The sequence below is a fragment of the Carassius auratus genome, unplaced genomic scaffold (genome assembly GCF_003368295.1).
Source record: "Carassius auratus strain Wakin unplaced genomic scaffold, ASM336829v1 scaf_tig00216092, whole genome shotgun sequence".
NCBI lineage: Eukaryota > Metazoa > Chordata > Actinopteri > Cypriniformes > Cyprinidae > Carassius > Carassius auratus.
In genome coordinates this window covers 78,957-93,452 of record NW_020528403.1, presented here as the reverse complement: position 1 = coordinate 93,452, position 14,496 = coordinate 78,957, and the positions used below count along the sequence as shown (strand labels likewise).

The following is a 14,496-nucleotide window of genomic DNA, read 5'->3' as shown; positions in this document are numbered from 1 at the left end:
GAGACGAAACCAGCAGTTCAATTCCAGGCTGCAGCAAAGTCAGATTGTGCAGAAGAATCATCTGTTTCCTGTGGTCTTGTCCTGGTGGTCCTCTGAAACAAGGTCTTTACAGGGGATCTGTATCTGGGACTCTAGTTGTCCTGGTCTCCGCTGTCTTTCAGGGCTGTAGAGGTCCTTTCTAGGTGCTACTCCACCATCTGATCTGGATACAGACTGGATCTGGTGGCCACGGTGACCTCGGAACAAGAGAGAAACAGACAAATATTAGTGTAGATGCCATTCCTCTACTGATGTACACTGTAAAAAAGTGATACACTATATTTACTCAATAAAATTGTGGCAACAGATTACCAGCAATATTATTAATACAATTTAACTCATAAGAATTAATTAGAATTAATCAAATGATATGCTTAAAAGCAATCATTCTAAATGAGTAAAATAACATGAAAAAATGAAGTATAATGTATACAAAAATATTGGTTTTGTTGAAAAAAAAAAAGAGAAGCAACAGGCTGCAGCCTGCATATAGAGGCGAGGTTGCACATTAACCCGCCACATACCTACTTTGATTGGTTCGATCGTCTTTCATAGGCATACATGATTGGAAATGTGTGCGTAGTTGGAGGACACTGTTAAAAATAATACACTATATTTAATTAATAAAATTGTGGCAACAGATTACCAGCAATATTATTAATAACACTTAACACATAAGAATTCATTAGAATTAATCAAATAAGATGCTTAGAAATTAACCATTCAAAATGAGTTAAATAGCACAAAAAAGTAAAGTTTAAAAAAAACTAAAAAAATAAAAGAAAAAGAAAACCCTATGCTAATGAATACTATGTACCAGGCCAGTAGTTGGTGACTAAGAAACGCAAAAATTTAATTCACAAATTCATGTTTTATATGATTACATGGAGATGATACAGGCATCTTGTTCAAAAGCTTATGTGTTCAAGCCCCCAAACGGAATTATTTTAGACACCTGATGCTAACAAAACAGAATCACTGAATGAGAATAATCTACATTTTTGGTTACCATTATCCTTAAACTTTTTTTTGGTTTCTGTAATTGTGATACAGCAGCTAGACAAGACAATACAGAGTAAGCTCAGGTGATGTTGTTTGGCTGTGTCTTATCAACAACAGGTGTCCAATAGTTGTACAGTTTAAGGTCTGGTATTGTCAGCATAATCTGAAAGATTCTTAAAAGCATTGTCTTCTTTTCAAAACATAAAAAAAAAACTTAATTTACGCACACTGACCTCAAGAATCAGCCTGAGATCCTCAACAATTGTGACTGGTGACCATAAAAAAAGCATGTTGCACTGAATTCTGGGTGCCACCAATCAAAACATTTATGGCTCCTATAATGCTTTGCGGCATGAATAAATTATGACCAAAATTGTTTAATATTTATTCTTACTATTTTATTTTATTTTTTATGCAATGTTTTTGTAGCTTGTTTTGTTATGTTTACAGTTCATCTGTTTATTTGACTATGCTGTTTGTCACCATTCTTGAGATGCATATGCTGGTTCTTGATATCACATAGTGAAAATAAAAAAAATCTTAATCAGAACTCTTAAAATCTTGGCTTTACAGAAAAAATGCTAGTCTTCTATTGTTGAAGTACAGGTGCTGCTTTAATGAACGTTAATTGATCTCAGAGAACAGTCTCTATTTATAACACTCAGGCCAGATAATGATTATGTAGAATCATCATCAGGATAACTTGAACAACCGTTCTCTTATTTAAAGTCAAGGGTCAAGAGCCCAACTAAAGCAAACACTGACCACTATAATGGTAACCTTATAAATTTACCCTTTTCTCTTTCAGTGATTCTTTTTCTGAACTTTGTGTCTTCAATAACTGTGTTTTAGGGGACTGAAGACACAAACTTCTGAACATGATGCCTGTATTATATCTATGTAAGCAACAAAAATGTGAATTTGTAAAAAAGTGGAAGTCATGTGCATGCATATAATGTTTTTGCAGGGTGTTTCATGATCACCAACTACTGGTCTGGCATGTATAACATAGTATTCTTTAGCATAGTGTTTTTTGTTTGTTTGTTTTTTTTTAATTAAATCAATATTTTTGTTTAAAGTTTACTTTATTTTTAAATGTTATTCTACTTATTTTAAATGGTTGACTGTAATCATCTTATTTGAATATTTCTAATTAATTCTAATGTGTTAAATTTAATTAACATTTTTTCAAATTTTACATCCAATATTATTAGAGTAAATATAATAATTATTTATTATATCTAATAATTTTTTACAGTGTAGCAAGTACATCGGGTGTTATGGGAAGTGTTCTCGGTTCCGGTTTACTTAATGCAGCCTAAAAATCCTTTAACGGATTTGAATATAAGAAGGGTATTAGTGTGTTATGTGTAAGCCAGGTTAAAGAGATGGGTCTTTAATCTAGATTTAAACTGCTAGAGTGTCTGCCTTCCAAACAATGTTAGGTAGGTTATTCCAGAGTTTGGGTGCTAAATAGGAAAAGGATCTGCCACCCGCAGCTGATTTTGATATTCTAGGTATTATAAGTAATTTAGCGTCAAACACTCCACCATCATCCCTGTTCCAAAGAAACCCAAGATAATAGGACGTAATGAATACAGACATGTGGCTTTAACATCTGTCGCCATGAAGTCGTTTGAAAAACTGGTTCTGGCTTATCTGAAGGACATCACTGGACCCTTAATGGACCCCCTGCAGTTTGCTTACCAACCAAACAGATCCGTCGATGATGTAGTCAACATGGGATTTCCCTTCATCCTGCATCATCTGCAAAAACAGGGACTTATGTGAGGACGCTAACCCTAATTCTGAGTTCGTCATATTTTATCACCATTTTTTAAACTATAGCAATTAAACTGTGATAATGTGAGAAACTTTGAAGGTGTCTAAATAAATGTTGGTTTGATGGTATATTTATTTTTTATAGTGAAGACTATGCAGTGCTATTTTGCATTAGATTTTTCGGTTTCTTTACCTGGACACCTACAAACTTGAAAAAACTTAAACATTGTGAAAATAGCACAAATAAAAAAAACAGGATGACCATACAAATTAACCAATTTCAAATAGGGCCCACTGGAATGACCTGCAATGGGGGCCCACAAACCCCAGCTAAAGCCCTGACTACGAGTACTAGGTATCAACCGGTTTCAATTAAATCATGCATCTAATGTTGCTTTAAAAAAAAAAAAAGATACATTTTGAAATATTTCTCTGTGGTGTGATTTTTCGAATGATTTATATTTCATTATGGTTTCTCAAATGTTACCCTGGAGGGCCAATGCGCTGCAGAGTTTAACTCCAACCCTAATCAACTTCAACTACAGGTGATTTTCTAATGATCCTGAATATACTGATTAGCTTCCTCAGGTGTGTTTGGTTAGGGTTAGAGCTAAACTCTGCAGGAAAGTGGACTGCGTGTGCCAGGTTTGAGGATCCCTGCTCCAAGTCTTCAAATGTCTGTGTCAGATAAGAGAGACACCAAAAAACATGCAGTGTTGGGGTTCCCCAGGACCAGGATTGGGAATGACTAGTGTAGATAAATGGACCAGACTGGATTCAGACTATAGTTTTAATTACACCAGTACATTTGTTACTTTCGCTTGGCAACAGCTGCTGTCACTGTTGCTAGGAGACCAGATCAATCCTTCCCTGAGAATTATGAAAATATTAGCATTTATTTTATATATATATATATATATATATATATTTAATATCATGTGTTTTTGGGTCTGATTTAATCATTGAGTCATGATTGCTGATTCTGATGTGTTTTATCTCAATCAGATTGTCATCAGCTCACTCTGGATCTGAACACAGTGAATAAGTTCATCCATCTGTCTGACAAAGTCCAGCAGTATCCTGATCATCCAGACAGATTTGATAGTGTGCCACAAGTGTTGTGTAGAGAGAGTGTGTGTGGACGCTGTTACTGGGAGATTGTGTCGAGAAGGTTTGGACATGTGGAGATGTCAGTGTCATATGAGAGCATTGTCAGGAAGAACTGGGGTGAGGAGTGTTGGTTTGGATATAATGATCATTCCTGGGGTTTTGAATGTTGTTATGACCGTTATGTATTCAGACATAATAAGACAGAGACTTGTCTCCCTGTTAAGTCCATCAGTGGAAGAATAGGAGTGTTTGTGGATCACAGTGCAGGAACTCTGTCCTTTTACAGCATCTATGGAAACACTATGAGCCTCCTCCACAGAGAACAGACAACATTTACTCAGCCACTCTATCCTGGGTTTTTTTGTGCTCGTGATTCATCACTGGAACTGTGTGACTCTGAAAACACTGACAAGAGATTCTATTCATAATGCTTTGAGCTCTATGATAATTTTAACAGTGAGATGTTATACACCACAAAAAAAAACATTTATAAATATCATAATGATATGAAAATAACTGATTTTGAATTAAAAAATAATAATAAAAACCAAGAATCAAGAGCCTAACTCAATCAAATGCTTATCTCCACAGTGGTCACTTCAAACTTTATTATTGTCAATAAACATCAAAATCTGAACCTCAGTTAATTCTCAATAAGAAGTTTTGTTTGAAATAAAGTCAGACGTAATGAGTAAAGATGTTGAGATCTAGAGAGATATGTTAGTGTTTAATGTTCTGTTGGGATTAAAAGGGTTTCTGTTGTCTGAGTTTTGTGGGTCACCATTGTGCTGAAGAGTAGATTGTGTGCCTCAGTCCAAGAGAAGACCAAGAAGTGACGTTGTTATGCTGCATGTTTCTGTTTTTAAAGGCAGTAGCTGTGCTGTTGATGTAGTGATTCTCATCTAGACAGTTAATCAGTGAGTGATGATCTGTGTTTTTGTGGTTTGCTCATTAAAATAAGTTTCACATCATTTATTTGCATTAGTATTATAAAATCCAGGCTTATTCGTGCGATTTTCTCTGTTGATTGTAATAAAACACAATGTCAAATTGTCCCGAGATCATATTGTAATGGATGATGAATATCTGAAATACTTGAATGCTGTATGAATTAAAATCAATTACTCACGAGATTGAAATCAGCTTTATTTTCTTACATTATCAAATATAACATAATTTATTTAAATATATTTATTATAAGCACAGTGAAAACGTTAGGTTATTATGAGAGCTCCTTCAGTGAAAGAAGCTGCCAAAATATTTACTTTCTTTTTAATATCTATATTATAATATATTATATATTATAATATTTTAATAGAGTAGCGAAATGTTTTAATGACAGTATATTCACTTAACAAAAATCAATTATATACTTAAACATATCAAAATGTGTTCAAACATGCAATCTTTGCTGAAGTGATTTAAACAAATATTACCATATAAATAACTCAAATATACTTTAGCTGAAATATTTATCAACACTGGGATCCTTTTTATTTAATTATTAATTCAATATAACAAATACTTACAGAAATGTGTTACAAATACAATATTCAAATTCAACTGACAAAGTGACTTTTCAATAATAGAAAACAATACAAATACATAGCAATGACCAAAGTATTAATCACATGTAAGTATTATTTAAATGATAACAAATCACTAAAAAAAATTCTGACTTCAATAATTATATGCATGCATTGTAAAAAATGTCCATTTAAATAACAGTAATTTACCTGCAGCAGCGATGCCAGTAAGGTACTGTTAACCAGACCCTACATTATGGGATTAACAGCTGAAAGTGCTATACCAAACTTAAAATTGTAACAGTTCCTGTGTGTTACACAGATGATTTTGGTGACTTTGTAAAGAAGACCCTTTGGGCTTTACTTTACTTTTATATATAAAAATACATGAAATCAGTCCTAGAGAAATTAATGGAAATTAATTTTAAAATGAATGGGTTGAAAGTCAAATGTCTCATGAGTTTATATTCAAATCTGAAGAAGATACCATGAAAAATGAGATTCCTGCAACCATTTTTCTGAAAGGACCTCTACAGCCCTGAAAGACAGCGGAGACCAGGACAACTAGAGCCCCAGATACAGATAATAATAATAATAATAATAATTCCTTACATTTATATAGCGCTTTTCTAGACACTCAAAGCGCTTACATATTCAGGGGGTGTCTCCTCATCCACCACCAGTGTGTAGCATCCACCTGGATGATGCGACGGCAGCCATAGTGCGCCAGAACGCCCACCACACACCAGCTTACTGGTGGAGAGGAGACAGAATGATGAAGCCAATCAGTAGATATGGGGATTGTTAGGAGGCCATGATGGTCAGAGGCCAATGGGCGAATTGGGCCAGGATGCCGAGGTCACACCTCTACTCTTTTCGAAAGACATCCTGGGATTTTTTTTAATGACCACAGAGAGTCAGGACCTCGGTTTAACGTCTCATCCGAAGGACGGTGCTTGTTGACAGTATAGTGTCCCCATCACTACACTGGGGCGCTAGGACCCACACAGACCACAGGGTGAGCACCCCCTGCTGGCCTCACTAGCACCTCTTCCAGCAGCAACCTAGTTTTCTCAGGAGGTCTCCCATCCAGGTACTGACCAGGCTCAGCCCTGCTTAGCTTCAGTGGGAAACCGGTCTTGGGCTCCAGGGTGAAATGGCTGCCGACAATCGACAGATCCCCTGTATCCCCTGGAATTGAACTACTGGTTTCGTCTGGTCAGAGGAGAACTGTCCCCCCAACTGAGCCTGGTTTCTCCCAAGGTTTTTTCTCCATTCTGTCACCGATGGAGTTTCGGTTCCTTGCCGCTGTCGCCTCTGGCTTGCTTAGTTGGGGTCACTTCATCTACAGCGATATCATTGACTTGATTGCAAATAAATGCACAGACATTATTTAAACTGAACAGAGATGACATCACTGAATTCAATGATGAACTGCCTTTAGGGTTAGGTTAGGTTTGGTAAAGTACAACAGCTTCCCCCAACCTAGCCCTCGTCTAGGCAAGTTTGGGATAGGGAGACTGAGGGAAAGGTGCACGGGCCCACACTTGTCAGATTATACCATATCGTGTGAGATCCTCTCCGGTCTAGGAGCTGCGCTTGTCTAAGAATTGGGCCTAAAAAAGTGAAAGTTAGGTTTTTAAACGCTCGGTCTGTAATGGTTAAGTTTAGGCTGTGAATTCATTCACCCTTAAGTTTCACAGTGCTTGAGTTGAACCGGCTGGGTTCATAATTGCTGAGGTTATGGTGGTTAGCTTGAGAGTGCGGTTTGTTCCAGCACTCAATCTAGATCTAAGTAGATATGAGAACACAAAGTTCTTGACTTAACTTGTTCCAGATCGGTGAACCAGACCACAACTCCAAGGTCGCAGTCTGATAATCTCGACCCAGCATCGTGCTCTGCCAAAAAGTCTTGTTTCAGCCAGACTGCCATGTTATCAAAGAGGGTTAATGTCATAGTTAAATTATAATCATTGGGTCTGTGATGGTTAAGTTTAGGCTGTGGTTTCATTCACCCTTAAATTTCACAGTGCTCAAGTTGAACCGGCTGGGTTCATAATTGCTGAGGTTATAGCGGTTATCTTGAGAGTGCGGTTTGTTCCAGCACTCAATCTAGATCTAAGTAGATATGAGAACACAAAGTTCTTGACTGAACTTGTTCCAGATCGGCGAACCAGACCACAACTCCAAGGTCGCAGTCTGATAATCCCGACCCAGCATCGTACTCTGCCAAAAAGTCTTGTTTCAGCCAGTCTGCCATGTTATCAAAGACGGTTAATGTCATAGTTAAATTATAATCATTGGGTCTGTGACGGTTAAAGGGTTAGTTCATCCAAAAATGAAAATTATGTAATTAATAACTCACCCTTATGCTGTTCCAAACATGTAAGACCTCCTTTTATCTTCGGAACACAGTTTAAGATATTATAGATTTAGTCCGAGAGCTCTCAGTCCCTCCATTGAAACTGTGTGTACGGTATACTGTCCATGTCCAGAAATGTAAGAAAAACATCATCAAAGTAGTCCATGTGACATCAGAGGGTCCGTTGGAATTTTTTGAAGCATCGAAAATACATTTTAGTCCAAAAATGGCAAAAACGATGACTTTATTCAGCATTGTCTTCTCTTCCGTGTCTTTTGTGAGAGAGAGTTCAAATCAAAGCAGTCTGGATATCCGGTTCTCGAACGAATCATTCAGTTCACCAAATCAAACTGAATCGTTTTAAACGGTTCGCATCTCTAACACGCATTAATCCACAAATGACTTAAGCTGTTAACTTTTTTTAATGTGGCTGACACTCCCTCTGAGTTCAAACAAACCAATATCCCGGAGTAATTCATGTACTCAAACAGTACATTGACTGAACTGCTGTGAAGAGAGAACTGAAGATGAACACCGAGCCGAGCCAGAGTCAGTCTATTGTTCGTTATCTTGCTCGGCTCGGTGTTCATATTAGGGTTAGAGTTAGGGTTAGAGGAATGAAACATCCAAGGTCCAGACCTGAGGTCTGAATCTGGTTGTGCACGGTCCATCCATCCACTGACCACTATCCCGGACACCACTACTCGACTTCCAGGGGCCCAAAAATATTTTTCTGTTGATGCAAAAAATCCCAAAATGGGGTTAGAGAACTCAGGGCTCTTTCCCTTAGGTCTGCACAGCAACTGTGGCTGGTAAGTTTTGTGTGTGTGGTGTAGTTCACCTTTCCCCAAAGAAAAAAAACTGTGTACGTCACTTCATCGGTGTAGACGAAGGAAATAAATTTAATTTGACTCTCTCGTCTTTTAGATACACTTTAATAAATTTAGTTTGACTCTCTAGGGTTAGGGTTAAGGTTAGGTTAGGTTAGGTATATAGATACAAACGAGTTTCACCCTCATTAATTCCACCCTCATTAGCATATGCGATCTGATTGGCCAAAGCTTACCTGTCCGTATCTTTTGAAGCGTACGTCCGATGTGCACATAACTGGTATCGTTGGATTCAGAAAGCAGCCTTCTTTCAGGTAGCGTGGATCTATGGAAGAAAGGATGTCACTTTCAAATCCAAAGTGACCGTACATCGGTCTAAAGCGTGACAAAAAGGAAGTCAATCATCGGTAAAAGCGAGAAATACATCCAAATGAAATAACCTGTGAAATCATTTGTCTTTTTAGCAAGAAGGTATCACTAGCCTGAATAAAAAGAGTTTTCCAGCCAGTTCATGTGTGTCTGTGTGTTTCGAGTGCATGTGTGTGAGTGTGCACACGTGTGTGTGAGTGTTCACAGGAGTGTATGTGTGTGTTTGTGAAAGAGAGAGAGAGTGCATCATTAAAATCAGACTCGAAAGATGTCTTTGAATGAAGTCATCCGCTCAAGAGTTCCGCCCGGAGTGTCAAATTCTGCTAAAATATTGGAATCCTAATCAGTTTTTTACACAAGGCTATTCACAGTTTTGTCCAGGAGAAGGCGACTGAGAAGCCAAGGGTTATATCCCGGAGAATATGATATTAATCTTATGATATTTCTGTACAGAATCCAACGATACCAGTTATGTGCACATCGGACGTAAGCTTCAAAAGATACGGACAGGTAAGTGTAACACAGGTTAAATGAAGTTAATTATTTTATTTAGACAATTTAGTTATATGATTTTCCCTTAATAAAAGTTGAAAAGTGATGTATTATAAAAAGAAAAAAAAAAGATTTAACTCAAACAGTTGACGTTTTAAGTTATTACTATTTGATTGGTGATTGACCAATGAGCGAGCTCCGTCATCACGCGCTGTGTGTGTGTGTGTGTGTGTGGTTGGACGCGCCTGCGTAACGAGAAGAGAGCTGAGCATAGAGGAGAGAAGACGCGAGTCGATCTCTGCGATCAAAACTAGAAGTGCATAATTGAAGAAAAGTAGAGAATCTTTAATTTGATAAATTTAATACCAAGCAGCGTATGGAGAAGCCGAGTGAGTGTTGTTGAGTCACATTTCACTCCAGGCTTAGAGTGAATCGTGTGGGTATTCATCGTTCACCAACGCCATTGCTGGCCGACGCGTGCTTGGGTGAAAGCAAAAGACGCTACATATAGAGGTAAATGATTAATATAGGATTAAAAGTTCTTGTGAAAAATTAATATTGATATGTTCTATCGTTTAATTGTACTATTTCACTCTAAATGAGTATAAGTGTGGTCATAGTGAACCGCGTGGTTATTCCTCCATTTCAGTTCACCGGCGCCATTATTGGTCACATGCGCATGTGTGAGGAAGACAGATAGGATTGTTCTAGAGGTAAATTAGTGTAATATATGATGTCTTGAAACACATATTTGTGTGTTTAATTGTTTATTTTGATTGTTTCGATCTTTGATGTGAAATTGTTTTTGAAATCACTAAATGAATGCTCTGGTCTGTGATCAGGCCAGGTTTTTTTTGTCCCTTTCTTTTTTTTTCTCTTCTTCCTTGTATTTCTATTTTTTTTCCTTGGTTCTGGATTGTGATCTTTTGCGATATCCTGTGAAATTCACGTTTGATGGCGAGCCACCCGAATCTGCTACAGAGAGGAAAAGACTACAATTCATAAAGAAGAGGACCATATCCTTTCTTTCATTCTCCAGTCTTGCTTTAAGTAAGACAATTCCTATTAGAGACTATTGAATACATTTTTTGTTTTTGAGATTGACAAATACAGGGATTGACAAGAAACTGATCCATGCTTTGAATAGCATTGAACACTCTTGATGGTGTATGGTTACCCATAGCCATAAGTTGATTGAAATTGATATGTGATATATTTTGAGAAAGGTGTTTTAAAAGAGAAAAAAAGACACCACTCCTTTGAGTATTTTTTTTATTTTATTTCTTTTTGTCATTTCATTTACCAGTCTGTACAATACTTTTCTGTTTTCTGGGGTAAAAGAAGAGTGCACTCTCGAGGGGATTTTCATGCTTGAGATTTGTATCATTGCCTGATATTGTATTTAACCTGATTATAATTCTCACTGGAAATCTAATTACATACCAGTTTGCATCTAACTTGTGTTGTCTGTTGTTTCTCACTACAACCCGCTACCTCCTTTACGACTCTTAGAATCTTCTGATAAACCTATTTGCACCAACAGCAATTAATTTAATTAATTATTTGTTAAATTCTTTAAACACCTGTTACATAAACTATGGCGAGCCAGCCAGGAGGTGGCGCTGTTGCTGAGAACTAACAGCTGCACATTAAACAGGAACATTTTAGGTCTTTTTCTTTTGCTCTCAAACAAGCACCTATAATCAATCAATCACCTTTATTTATATAGTGCTTTAAACAAAATACATTGCGTCAAAGCACTGAACAACATTCATTTGGAATACAGTTTCTCAATAATGCAAAATGATAGTTAAAGGCAGTTCATCATTGAATTCAGTTATGTCATCTCTGTTCAGTTGAAATAGTGTCTGTTTTTATTTGCAATCAAGTCAATGAAATCGCTGTAGATGAAGTGACCCCAACTAAGCAAGCCAGAGGCGACAGCGGCAAGGAACCGAAACTCCATTGGTGACAGAATGGAGAAAAAAACCTTGGGAGAAACCAGGCTCAGTTGGGGGGTCAGTTCTCCTCTGACCAGACGAAAACCAGTAGTTCAATTCCAGGCTGCAGCAAAGTCAGATTGTGCAGAAGATCATCTGTTTCCTGTGGTCTTGTCCTCGTGGTCCTCTGACACAAGGTCTTTACAGGGGATCTGTATCTGGGGCTCTAGTTGTCCTGGTCTCCGCTGTCTTTCAGGGCAGTAGAGGTCCTTTCTAGGTGCTGATCCACCATCTGGTCTGGATACGTACTGGATCCGGGTGACTGCAGTGACCCTCTGATCTGGAAACAGACTGGATCTGGTGGCCACGGTGACCTCGGAACAAGAGAGAAACAGACAAATATTAGCGTAGATGCCATTCTTCTAATGATGTAGAAAGTACGGTGTTATGTGAAGTGTTTCCGGTTCCGGTTTACCTAATTAATGCAGCCTAAAAATCCTTTAACGGATTTGGATATTAACAGCATTTTAGTATGTTATGTGTATGCCAGGTTAAAGAGATGGGTCTTTAATCTAGATTTAAACTGCAAGAGTGTGTCTGCCTCCCGAAGAATGTTAGGTAGGTTATTCCAGAGTTTAGGCGCCAAATAGGAAAAGGATCTGCCGCCCGCCGTTGATTTTGATATTCTAGGTATTATCAAATTGCCTGAGTTTTGAGAACGTAGCGGACGTAGAGGAGTATAATGTAAAAGGAGCTCATTCAAATACTGAGGTGCTAAACCATTCAGGGCTTTATAAGTAATAAGCAATATTTTAAAATCTATACGATGTTTGATAGGGAGCCAGTGCAGTGTGGACAGGACCGGGCTAATATGGTCATACTTCCTGGTTCTAGTAAGAACTCTTGCTGCTGCATTTTGGACTAGCTGTAGTTTGTTTACCAAGCGTGCAGAACAACCACCCAATAAAGCATTACAATAGTCTAACCTTGAAGTCATAAATGCATGGATTAACATTTCTGCATTTGACATTGAGAGCATAGGCCGTAATTTAGATATATTTTTGAGATGGAAAAATGCAGTTTTACAAATGCTAGAAACGTGGCTTTCTAAGGAAAGATTGCGATCAAGTAGCACACCTAGGTTCCTAACTGATGACGAAGAATTGACAGAGCAACCATCAAGTCTTAGACAATGTTCTAGGTTATTACAAGCAGAGTTTTTAGGCCCTATGATTAACACCTCTGTTTTTTCTGAATTTAGCAGTAAGAAATTACTCGTCATCCAATTTTTTATATTGACTATGCATTCCATTAGTTTTTCAAATTGGTGTGTTTCACCAGGCTGCGAGGAAATATAGAGCTGCGTATCATCAGCATAACAGTGAAAGCTAACACCATGTTTCCTGATGATATCTCCCAAGGGTAACATATAAAGCGTGAAGAGTAGCGGCCCTAGTACTGAGCCTTGAGGTACTCCATACTGCACTTTTGATCGATATGATACATCTTCATTCACTGCTACGAACTGATGGCGGTCATATAAGTACGATTTAAACCATGCTAATGCACTTCCACTGATGCCAACAAAGTGTTCAAGTCTATGCAAAAGAATGTTGTGGTCAATTGTGTCAAACGCAGCACTAAGATCCAATAAAACTAATAGAGAGATACACCCATGATCAGATGATAAGAACAGATCATTTGTAACTCTAAGGAGAGCAGTCTCAGTACTATGATACGGTCTAAATCCTGACTGGAAATCCTCACATATACCATTATTCTCTAAGGAGGAATATAATTGTGAGGATACCACCTTTTCTAGTATCTTGGACAGAAAAGGGAGATTCGAGATTGGTCTATAATTAACAAGTTCTCTGGGGTCAAGTTGTGGCTTTTTTATGAGAGGCTTAATAACAGCCAGTTTGAAGGTTTTGGGGACATATCCTAATGACAATGAGGAATTAATAATAGTCAGAAGAGGACCTATGACTTCTGGAAGCACCTCTTTTAAGAGCTTAGATGGTATAGGGTCTAACATACATGTTGTTGGTTTAGATGATTTAACAAGTTTATACAATTCTTCCTCTCCTATAGTAGAGAATGAGTGGAACTGTTCCTCAGGGGGTCTATAGTGCACTGTCTGATGTGATACGGTAGCTGACGGCTGAATGGTTGCAATTTTATCTCTAATAGTATTGATTTTAGAAGTAAAGTAGTTCAGTAAGTCATTACTGCTGTAGTGTTGGGAAATGTCAACACTTGTTGAGGCTTTATTTTTCGCTAATTTAGCCACTGTTTTGAATAAATATCTTGGGTTATGTTTGTTTTCTTCTAAAAGAGAAGAAAAGTAATCAAATCTAGCAATTTTTAATGCTTTTCTGTAGGATAGGTTACTTTCCCGCCAAGCAATACAAAATACCTCTAGTTTTGTTTTCCTCCAGCTGCGCTCCATTTTTCGGGCTGCTCTCTTTAGGGTGTGAGTATGCTCATTATACCATGGTGTCAAACTGTTTTCCTTAACCTTCCTTAAGTGTAAAGGAGCAACTGTATTTAAAGTGCTAGAAAAGAGAGAGTCCATAGTTTATGTTACATCATCAAGTTGTTCTGTGGTTTTTGATATGCTAAGGAATTTGGATAAATCAGGATGATAACTTAAAAAGCAGTCTTTTGTGGTAGAAGTGATGGTTCTACCATACTTGTAACAAGAAGTAGAACTTACAATTTTGGCTATATGAAGTTTGCACAAAACTAAATAATGATCTGAGATATCATCACTTGGCTGCATAATTTCAACACTATCAACATCAATTCCATGTGACAGTATTAAATCTATAGTATGATTTCGACAATGAGTAGGTCCTGAAACGTGTTGTCTAACCCCAATAGAGTTCAGAATGTCTATAAATGCTGATCCCAATGCATCGTTTTCATTATCAACATGGATATTAAAATCACCAACTAATAAAACTTTATCTGCAGCCAGAACTGATTCGGATGTAAAATCACCAAACTCTTTAATAAAGTCTGTATGGTGCCCTGGTGGC

The 14,496-nt window shown here is 37.5% G+C and overlaps 1 long non-coding RNA gene across 1 annotated transcript; it reads left to right on the top strand.

The window, feature by feature from the left end:
* The first annotated feature begins 10,065 nt into the window (after positions 1-10,065).
* LOC113097045 (uncharacterized) lies at positions 10,066-10,965 on the top strand. Its single transcript, XR_003288761.1, has 2 exons — positions 10,066-10,225; positions 10,355-10,965. It is a non-coding gene; the product is annotated as an uncharacterized LOC113097045 (long non-coding RNA).
* The last annotated feature ends 3,531 nt before the right edge of the window (positions 10,966-14,496 follow it).